Source organism: Formica exsecta, unplaced genomic scaffold, assembly GCF_003651465.1.
Source record: "Formica exsecta isolate Colony F162 unplaced genomic scaffold, ASM365146v1 scaffold110, whole genome shotgun sequence".
In the NCBI taxonomy this organism is placed as follows: Eukaryota; Metazoa; Arthropoda; class Insecta; order Hymenoptera; family Formicidae; genus Formica; species Formica exsecta.
Window position 1 is genome coordinate 151,896 of NW_021848440.1, and position 10,873 is coordinate 162,768.

A 10,873-nucleotide genomic window follows, 5' to 3' on the forward strand; every position below is an offset into this window, starting at 1 on the left:
TACTTTATTTTACTTGTTTTATCTTTTAATATATTGAGAAATTGGTCGGGTTACGACATCCCTCCCCCTTTGGAAAAAGAAAATTAACTATACGTGAATTTTCGTCTACATATTTTTTCGTTATACATTTTTCGCATTTTACAATTGTTTTTTATATCTACTTTATTTTAGCATCGCAGTATAATTATTGTGGTGTGGGTTTCTATCTCTACTGTTACATTTGATTCGCTTGTGGTGCCGTAGATGTGCTCTTGAATTATTTTCGGTTTGCACATCGGATTTATATTGAGGTTTTCCTGACGCATCGGCTTTCTTAGGGACTACCAATAACGGTGCGTTCCATTGGCTCGTGGTTGATCTGATTATTCCATTTTTTAACATTTCTCGGACTTGTCGATTTACTTCTTCTTTATGCTTCTCCGGCAGGCGATAAGGCCGTACGTTGACCGGTGAACTATCTGCTTGCGTTGCAAATCTTATGCGCGACGGTATCTGTGCACGTGGTTCTCCTTGGATATGCATCACGTCGCTAAAATCCTTGCAGATTTCCATTATCATTTTCTTTTCTTCTTTATTTAAATGTTGTGTACATAATAATCTTAATACTTTTTCACTACGCGGGATTACTTCCTCTTTATTTGGCGTTCGTATTACGTTAATTTCTTCTGTTTCACTTCGTTCGATTTCCTCTACACTTACTTGCGGCATTAACATTTCGATTATGTTATCCGTTGTATTTAGAATGCTTGCTGCACATATGTAATTCGTAGGTTCTACTAGGCAATTACCTATAAATATTCCTGGTATTGTTATTTCTAGTTCTGCCTGTATCACGTCTATCGCGTTTTTATCAGTAGCGACCTGTATTATTGTTTCGCTACGTGGTTTCAACGTCATTTTCGTCATTTTTTAAAGCTTTAAGATATGCTGTCCTACCTTTAATTGCGTTGTTTTATAATTGCAAGTGGCTTGATGTTTTCGTAGGAAATCAACGCCTAGTATTCCGTCATATTCTATCGGAAAGTCATCCTTAACAACGTACATAGTATGCTTGATTCGGCGCTTTTCCAGAGTTATTGTCGCCTTAAATTTTCCAATTGTACATATTTTATGTCCCGTTACGCCGGTGAGCGTTATCTTTTCTTCTTTTATTAACGTTTCGCCTTTTAAATGTTTCACTTTAATTAGTGATATTGCGGCTCCTGTATCGAATAGCAAATTTATTTTTTCGCGTTTCGCTTCTCGCATTGGTAATGTGACAAGGTCCAATCCTGTCTGTATATGCGGCGTATTTTTAAAGTGTGATACTTGATATTCAATTGCAGGTCGGTGCGATTTTCTTTCGTTCCTTTCCTCCTCATCGCTACTTTGCGCGGAGTTAAATTTCTTTTTTCCTTGCTCGCTATTCTTGCGGTTTTTATTTTCCGGTCGCGAATTATATTGTTTGGTTCGGCTCGATTGATCTCTATTGGGTCGTCCGTGTAATAACCAACATTCTTCGCGATCGTGTCCGGATTTTTTGCAATAATTGCAATATTTATTTATCGTATTTACGCGGGGTTGTCTATCGGGTTTCGGCAATGAAAATCGATTCGCGTATCGGCTAGTTCGACAATCTCGACCGTAATGCCCGGTTTTTCCGCATTTTTGACATTTTACATTCGTTTGATTTTCCTGTTTATAGGTCGGTGTAAAATTGATTTTGCTTCGCGTGCCGGTCGCGGACGGTCCTTTAACCTTTTCTTCCGCGCTGGCCGCTGCTATTGCTTCTTGCAACGTAGCATATCCTCGCGATCGAACAATTGTTTTAATTTCGTCTTGCAATCCTATTTGGAAATTTTCTAAGGCTTGTTGCTGTATTATTTCCATGATTGCGCGTTTATTATCTACTGTATGATGACGTCCTTCCATCATCGATTCGTATAGCTCCATGGCTAGTTTGTCGGCTCTAAGTCCGTAAGTTCGCGCGCTTTCTCCGTTCTTCTGTTTTAGCGTGTTAAATTCAATTTGTAGATGGGTCGTACTCTTTTTGCTTGCGTAACAGACCTCTAATTCTTGTTTCAACTGTGCGAAATCTTGAATTTTACGCGTTTGAAAGTCTAGCATCGCTCTGCCTTTTAATTTCGTGCATAATACTGCTCCTAATAGCGTTACTTCGTCTAATGGGTCAATATGTTCTACTGCATATGTAGTCGCGCTCAAAAATTCTTGCAATTTATTTGGCGATCCGTCGAATTCCGGAATCATTCCGCGAGCTTCTTTTAATGGTAAAAATCCGTGTCCTCTTCGATGTCGTACATCTTCGGGTGTGGACTCGTACGCGGTTTCGGTTCTTTCTCCCGGCGGAGTTCTATGCTCATTGTTTTGTCGGGGTTGCGATCCTCTCATTTTTAAATCGTATATCTCGGCATGCATACTTCTAATTTCCCGTCTCATTTCCTCTCTCATTTCCCGCAATATGTCCCTAAGGTCGGCTGCTTCGTCCGTTTCTTTCCGCGGTTTGTATTGAGCTTGCGCGTTTGATTGTGTCGCGTTTCTATTTGCTTCTTCTTGTAATCGCTTAATTCCCTCATCGATATCTTCCGATGTGATGGGTTGCGATGCGGAAGCGTTTGAATTATACATGTCTCGAGTACGATAGATTTCGTCGGGGTCAAAGATACTTGAATCGTATGACGTTAGTGAGAATTCGCGGCGGTGTGTTAGTCTACTAGACGCGCTTATTGATGATTCGACATCAATATCTAGTTCTATATTATTCGCTATTAAACTGTTGTCTAATTCGCCGAATGAAAATTCGCGTTCGATTACAACGTTTGCTCCGAGTTCTGGTTCGGACAAATTCTCGCTTGAATTTAATTCATTTAGATTTCTTCGTACGTTATCGCGTATATCCCGGAGTGCTTCTACTGCTACTCTTATAGGGCTTACTGCGCTATTTCTAATGGCTCTATTCGCTGGTTCGCTAAATAGCCACGATTTATTCGCTACGCTTTTTTGTTGCGCGTTTCGGTTTTCCGACATTCACGCGTTTACAAATTTTTAATTGTTCGACTTACAAAAATACGATGAGCAGCATTGTCTCTCGTTCGGTGTCGGCCGTCGGGCGTCGATCGTCGCGTGCTGTTGAGATAGGTCGGTGCGCCTTCTCAGGTTCCGCTTATCGTTGTCGCCTCGATGTACCGGGTGACTCGAAGTTCCTGATGGACTTCCTTTTCCTCGGTTGTAATTGTTGACCGTTTGACGGAGTTTCCTTTGCTGTCTCTCGTTCTGTCGATTCCACGGAATTTTTCTTCCTCGTGGTTGTGGACCTTTGCCGGTGTCGATCTTGTTAGAGCTGGCGTATCCCACCGCTGCCACCAATTAATGTTGTGCCTCTAGCCGCTAAGGAAGAGGTCTTTAGGGATTTATACGCCCAAAGGATTAGGATCCACGCTCGAAATAAGACACTCCCGGACGTTAGGTATAAATTAATATATTTCACAGGTTTTGGTACACTTTTACTTATTCGCGATTATAATAGTCGGACGCGATGTAAGGTATATCGATACTGTTGATATGAGCGAGCGAGTAGTGAGCGATGTTAATGAGCTATATTACTGAGCTAGCGTCGGTGCATCTCGCGCTCAATATATATTAATTAATTAGGTCGTTGATTAGGGAGGAGTGTGGTGTCCCTGACCGGAGCATGTCTCGTGCTCCGCTCGTCAGCTGTCTCGTCAACTGCTTACTCAGCTTCCGAGAACTTGACCGTGACTTCCTTCTCTTTAGTCACGTATCTTACTTTTATTTCATTAATAATCTTTTATTCTTTCTTAATTACTTTTCCTTGAGATCTTTCCCTGATTCTAATGCTTTACTTTAGTCAGCTCTTTCTCAATCTTTTCTGTTCTACTTTACTTGTTTTATCTTTTAATATTAAGAAATCGGTCGGGTTACGACACATGTGAAGCTTTGTTTTTGATAAAATCGACTTTAAATATTATATTAAATACGCGTGCACTTGACTAAAACGCCTTTGTGCGGATCTCGATACAGACCACTATTTACTCTTCTATTTGTATACAATGTCACAAAACTCGAAATACACTGGAAAAGCTTCAAGATAATCTAATGAGAACCCGTGGGTTGAGCTGCCTATCGAGCACATCTCCGGGTGGCAGATAGGAGGATGTTCAGGACCTCCGGGTTGTCATTTTGACTACCCGAGCAGGCTTCTGGGTAGCGGTGGCTATAACTGGCTCCGGTGGCGTAAAACCCTGTCTGGGGCTCCATAAGCCAAGTTGGGAGCTATCGTGGCAAAGACTGCATGGCACTGGGAGCGCAGTGTCGTTAACGATGTCTCTGGGGTACGAGGACTCCCACCCCTAGGGGGAACAGTCTCGGCTTCTGGACGGGCTCTTCTGAGCCCGGAAGGGAACGAAGCTGCTGTCAGTGAAACAGCGGTTTCTCACAAGAGGAACTGCTGCCGCGCCGAGAAGAGGACCAGGAAGGACAGGGAGAAAGCCTTAACCGGGTCGGCTTCCCCTCCCTCTTCGGCCCTCGAGTCAACGCTGAAGGAGGTGGAGAAGGGGCACACCGGCAAAAGGGGTCGGACGGGCTCTGTTGATACCCCTCCTTCGATGCAGAGGGTCAACAAAAGACCCAGAGCTCAGGCAACTGGGCCCTACGTCTCTGCCGCTGATCCCTTGGCGAGAGCAATTGTCCAGCAGGGCTACCCCGAACGGACGGTGTCTCCTGAGCAGTTGACCTTGCTATGGAGAGCGTTGTTAATGAGCTGGTGGGGATCCGGGAGGGCTCTTTGCCACGCTTTACGGGGACGGCGGGTCTACGTAACGGCGCCATTGTCATAAGGGGGGAAGATGAGATGGCGCTCAATTGGCTCTCTGATCAAATTGGGCACATCTCTCCCTGGGAAGGTGCCAAGCTTAGGATGGTGGGCTTGGACGCGATTCAAAGGCGGCACAGGGCAGCTGTTTGGGTTCCGGGTCCTCCGGTGCTTGCGGCGGCGGTCCTGGAGCTGCTGGAGGGTAAGAATCCAGGCATCGCCACGTCCAGCTGGCAAACTTTTGCCGAGAATGTAGGGGCTTGCCCAGAGGGGAGAAACCTCGGCATCGCGGTGTCAGTTTCTATCTCAGCTGTTCTATTCGATCCGCTTGCGGTGCCGTAGATGTGCTCTTGAATTATTTTCGGTTTGCACATCGGATTTATATTAGTTTCTGGTAGTTTTTTCTTTTCTGTCTTATATTTTTTCTTGACGTACATAATTGCTATTATGGTAATTATTATTATTATTATTATTCCTGTGCAACTTGAAGCTACGGGATATATAACGTGTTCGTTAGTAGTAAAATAATTGTTATTTAAGTCTTCGTTTGTTTCGTCAAGTCTTTCGCTTAGGTCCCTTAATTCTGTCGGGTTTCTAATGACTTTTCGTAATTTTATCGGTCTAATTTTGTCCAGTATTTTTTCGTTTCGTATGTCATGTATCATCGTAAGATTGTAATCTGGTAGATTTGTCTGTACGATTGTTATTATCGCGGGCTTTTTTGTTCGTATTATGACGTCTTGCGTCGTTAATTTACATTTTTCCTTTAATGTGATTTGTCCGCTTCTTTTTATTTCTAGTTTTCGCGTTGCGTCGTTTTCGCACGTTATTTCGATCGGTTGGTTTGCTCGTGTAGAGTATAACCATGAGTTCGCATTACTCAGCGCTGTCCATATTGTTGTATTCGTGTGTATGTGTCGAATATTACAATTGTTTGTGTATGTCTCTAACTGTACATACGCTTGTACTTCGCATAGCGCTCCTTCGTCTAAATAATGTATGGGATAATTTTGTTCGCAAACATATTGGTCATTATTTCGCACGCATTTATTTAGATCGTTTTCGGTAGGCGTAAAATACGTTCGGCTATCTACATCTATCGCTATTATCGGTTGATTTACTTCTATAAATATAAATGTGTTATTAAATTTGTGCGTAGGTAATGGGATTGCCTTTATTATTTCATACTCGGGGTATGTGATTAGCGGAATCTTTATAATCGTAAATATATTTGTATTATCGTAGTATGCGCTAATTGTTAAGAACTTTTCGATTGTTCTCCAATTTTCTGCGGATATTTGAAATGGGAAGTGCGTTCCCTGCGGTATTTGTGACGCTGTTTCCTTCATGTTATCTAGAATGCTTTCGATGGGTAATAATCTTATGTCGATTATCTCTTTTTTCGCGTTCGTCAGATGCGCGATAATGTCCATAAGATCGTTCGATAGATCTTTTATTATGGCATTTAATATTATGAAGTGTTCGTCGAGATCTTCTCGTTGTCCATATCCGACTTTTGTTTGTATCCAGGCTTGTCGCATCTTCTCTGTTTTTTTTTAGAATTGTTCTTCATTTTCTTGCAGAACTTTTTCAACATTATCAACATGCGCAATTGTTGCGTTTAATATTTTAATCTGATTTTTCATCGCGTGCTGCAGCGTTTGCTGATTTCTTTGCATGAGATTTAATTGCTCCTTTATAATTTTTTCGTCGTCTGCGTCCATTGTGCCGAAGAGTGTTTTGGCTATCGTTCCTAGACCGTCGATTAGCCCTCGTCTTGTCTTCTTGGGTGCTTGGTACGCAAATTTTAGGCGTTTTAGCAATTTTTCTGCTTGTTCTCTGTCCTTTTCTGCTATTTGTAGCAGGTTGTGGCAGGTTTCTTTCATTTTTATTTGCAATGGTTTATCGTAGCATAGAGCTCTCGTTTGTGCCATATAGTTTCTCAATTGTTCATGTCGATGGTCCATTGCGGCGATGTCTATTTTTATCACCATCTTCCATGTGGACTCGATTTGGTTTATCTTGCCCATTTTTGCGAGGTAGGTACCCGGTTCATATTTAAATTCTTTTATTTCGACTTGGGTATCAGGTTCGGTTTCCTTACAGGTGCTCCGTGCAATAAGACTCCTGTAATAGAAAGCTTTGTATTATATTATAATATTTTCTTAGAATCATTTGCGGTGCATTCTCTTTTTCTCTGGATGCATATACAGCTATTTTTGCTTTTATCTAGCCCTTTTCAGGCTTTTTATTCGCTCTTCCATTCAGTCCGTCTTCCGACGTCGTCTTGTATTGAGCGTTTCTTTTTTATTTTCTCTCGCGCTGTTTTATTATCGCTTTGTGTTGTCGATTGTTGGTTTCATGGCTCCGAATTCGAGTGAGTTTCGTTTCGCTGCGGGGCAGAGTTCAGTGCGTGATAACGGGCGTCGCGCGGGGCAAGATCCGGAGGAGCACGACCATTTTGCTCGCTCCTTTCGGGATCAACTCTCGGCGCCCGCGTTTGTTCGCGAGATCGATCTACTAGGTCTTCCAGATCTAGTGATTGACCGTGCCGTTGCTTTTGTGCCGGAAGTGGCTGTGGACGCTCTGCCGCCCCATTTTAATCGAGGTCGCGGGCTTGAGTTCCGCTGGGATCCGGCTCCTCGTTTCGTGGGACGTGGTTGGTTTCTCAACCCCGAGCCTCGTCCTGTGGGTCGTGGTCGCTTCCTCAACCCCGAGCCTCGTCCTGTGTCGCCTCTTCTTCAGGCTCTGCGGGAGTGGAACCGGGGTCGCGGTGCTGGACGTGGAAGTGGAGGGCGTTAAGGTAGGAATTTTTTATTTCTGTTTCTCTTATTATTTATTCTATTTTTTATTTTATTCGCGCATTTTTCTGTTTCTTTTTCTTCTTTCTCCTACTTTTTTTAATTTTCGATAAATGGTTTTAATCGATTTATGTGGACGCGTATGGTTTTCCTTCCCCTTTTTATTGTGTAGTTCACTTCCGAATTTTTTTCGATTATCGTATAGGGTCCGGTCCATAGGGAGTCCAATTTCTTTGATCGTCCTCGGCGAACTGTTTCGTCGTACAAGAGGACTTTTTCTCCTACCTTAAGTTTAATTTCTTTAGTCTTTTTATCATAATTTTCTTTGGTTTTTATTTTTTCGTTCTTCAGATGCTCCTTTGCAACTTGCTGTGAGGCGCGTAATTTTTCTTTCAATTCTTGCGCGTAATCATCGTATGTATACGTGGGCTTAGGCGGTTGCGACAATGTCGTCGGTAATGTTGCTCGGTGCCCGTAAATTAATTCGAAGGGTGTGAACCCTGTCGCCGTGTGCGGTGTTGTATTGTATGTAAACATCGCATAGGGAATCCATTCGTCCCAATCCGTTTGATCGGCATTTATATAATGTCGGAGATATTCGGCTAGAGTCCGGTGAGATCGTTCTAGCGCTCCGTTGCTTTCCGGATGATACGCGGTTGTTTGAATCTTTTCGATTTTTAATAGTTTGCACGTGTTTTTAAATATTTCACTTAAAAAATTTGTTCCTTGATCCGTTAATATTTTTTCTGGGATACCGTGTTCGAAAATTATTTTCGTCGCAAATTCTTTTGCAATTGTCGCGGCTTCTTGATTCGGTATCGGAATTGCTTTACTAAATTTTGTTAGATTATCTTGGAACGTTAAAATATATTTATTTCCATTATTAGTAATCGTTAGTGGACCTACGATGTCCAATGCACATTTTTCAAAAGGTTTATCGGCAGTATCCGTTATTATTAGCGGTGCCTTAATTTTCCGCGATAATTTGTTTTTTTGACAAAATTCGCATTTTGTTATATAGTCTTCGACATCTTTTGTCAATCCTCGCCAATTGTGCTTTAGGCGAATTCGATTAATCGTGCGCTCTTTTCCTTGATGCCCTCCCACAGGTGCATCGTGATATTCGTATAGAATACGTCGCTTCTCGTCTTCCGTGTATTCTCGCGTTATCTTCGTGTCGGTGCTCTCATCCTCCTCGACGCTGTTGATATCCGCCACGTGTCGACTTAGCGCGTCAGCGTTTCTGTTCGCTGTTCCGGCCTTGTGTATGATCTCGTAATCGTATTCTTCTAATTTTAATCTCCATCTAATTAATCGAGATCCAGGGTCGGTTACATTAAATAACCATACGAGCGATTTATGGTCTGTGACTATCGTAAATTTCGTCCCGTATAAGTACGGTCGAAAATGTTTAACGGCCCATACTATTGCTAATAGTTCTTTTTCGGTCGTATTATAATTTTGTTCGGCTTTTGCTAATATTCGACTGGCATATGCTATTGGTTGATCTTGGCCTATTTCTCCTTGCGATAATATCGCTCCGATTGCATAATCTGATGCATCGGTCGTTACGATAAATTCTTTTTTGAAATCTGGGTATTTTAGTAAAGGTGCCGTCGTTAATTTTTCTTTAAGCATTTCAAATGCTTGTTGTTGTTCTTGCGTCCACTCAAATTTATTTTCCTTTTTGGTTAACTTCGTTAGTGGTTTCGCGATTTTAGAGAAATTTTCAATAAATTTTCTATAATATCCGGCTAATCCTATGAAAGCTTGAATATCTTTTACTTTCCTAGGCGTCGGAAAATTTCTTACGGCCTCTAATTTAGACGGATCCGGCGATATTCCGTTTTCTGTGATTATATGACCTAAGTATGTCACTTCTTTTCGTAGGAATTCGCATTTGTCCGGCTGTAATTTCAGATTGTTTTCTCGCAATCTTCGTAGGACTTCGATGAGTCTCTTGTTATGATCTTGTAGGCTGGCTCCGTAGATTACGATGTCATCTAAATATACTAAGCATTTTATTCCTCGTATGCATATCAGTATTGAATTCATTAGTCTTTGAAATGTGGCTGGCGCATTTTTTAATCCGAAGGGCATTCTATTGTATTCGTAATGCCCGTGAGGTGTGGAAAAAGCAGTTTTGCATTTGTCGCCTTCTTCCATCGGAATTTGGTGGTATCCGGATGCTAAATCCAGAGTTGTAAAGTACTTGGCGTTTCCAAGTTGATCTAATATATCCGTTATATTCGGTAAGGGAAATGAATCTCCTATAGTTAGATCATTTAATTTTCTAAAATCTACGACTACTCGTAATTTCGGTTTTCCTGACGCATCGGCTTTCTTAGGGACTACCAATAACGGTGCGTTCCATTGGCTCATGCTTGGTCGGATTATTTTATTTTTTTAACATTTCTCGGACTTGTCGATTTACTTCTTTTTTATGCTTCTCCGGCAGGCGGTAAGGTCGTACGTTGACCGGTGAGCTATCTGCTTGCGTTGCAATCTTATGCGCGACGGTATCTGTGCACGTCAGTAGTTTTCCTTCGATATGCATCACGTCGCTAAAATCCTTGCAGATTTCCATTATCATTTTCTTTTCTTCTTTATTTAAATGTTGTGTACGTAATAATCGTAATACTTTTTCACTACGCGGGATTACTTCCTCTTTATTTGGCGTTCGTATTACGTTAATTTCTTCTGTTTCACTTCGTTCGATTTCCTCTACACTTACTTGCGGCATTAACATTTCGATTATGTTATCCGTTGTATTTAGAATATGCTTGCTGCACATAGGTAATTCGTATGTTCTACTAGGCAATTACATATAAATATTTCTAGTATTGTTTCTTCTGCCTGTATCACGTCTATCGCGTTTTTATCAGTAGCGACCTGTATTATTGTTTCGCTACGTGGTTTCAACGTCATTTTTAGATAGGGGTAAAGCTTTAAGATATGCTGTCCTACCTTTAATTGTTATGTTTTATAATTGCAAGTGGCTTGATGTTTTCGTAGAAAATCAACTCCTAGTATTCCGTCATATTCTATCGAAAAGTCATCCTTAACAACGTACATAGTGTGCTTGATTCGGCGCTCTTTCAGCGTTATTGTCGCATTAAATTTTCAAATTGTACATATCTTATGTCCCGTTACGCCGTATTTCGCGTTTCGCTTCTCGCATTGGTAATGTGACAAGGTCTAATCCTGTCTGTATATGCGGCATATTTTTAAAGTGTGATACTTG

At 41.6% G+C, this 10,873-nt stretch overlaps 1 protein-coding gene across 1 annotated transcript in view; it reads right to left on the reverse strand.

Moving 5' to 3' along the window:
• Positions 1-7,646, reverse strand: part of LOC115236231 — a 9,476-nt gene extending 1,830 nt beyond the window's left edge. The window contains exon 1 of the mRNA XM_029808549.1: positions 6,956-7,646. The gene's annotated coding sequence lies outside the window, so the exon portion shown is untranslated. The remainder of the gene's footprint in view (positions 1-6,955) is intronic.
• Between the last annotated feature and the right edge of the window lie 3,227 nt (positions 7,647-10,873).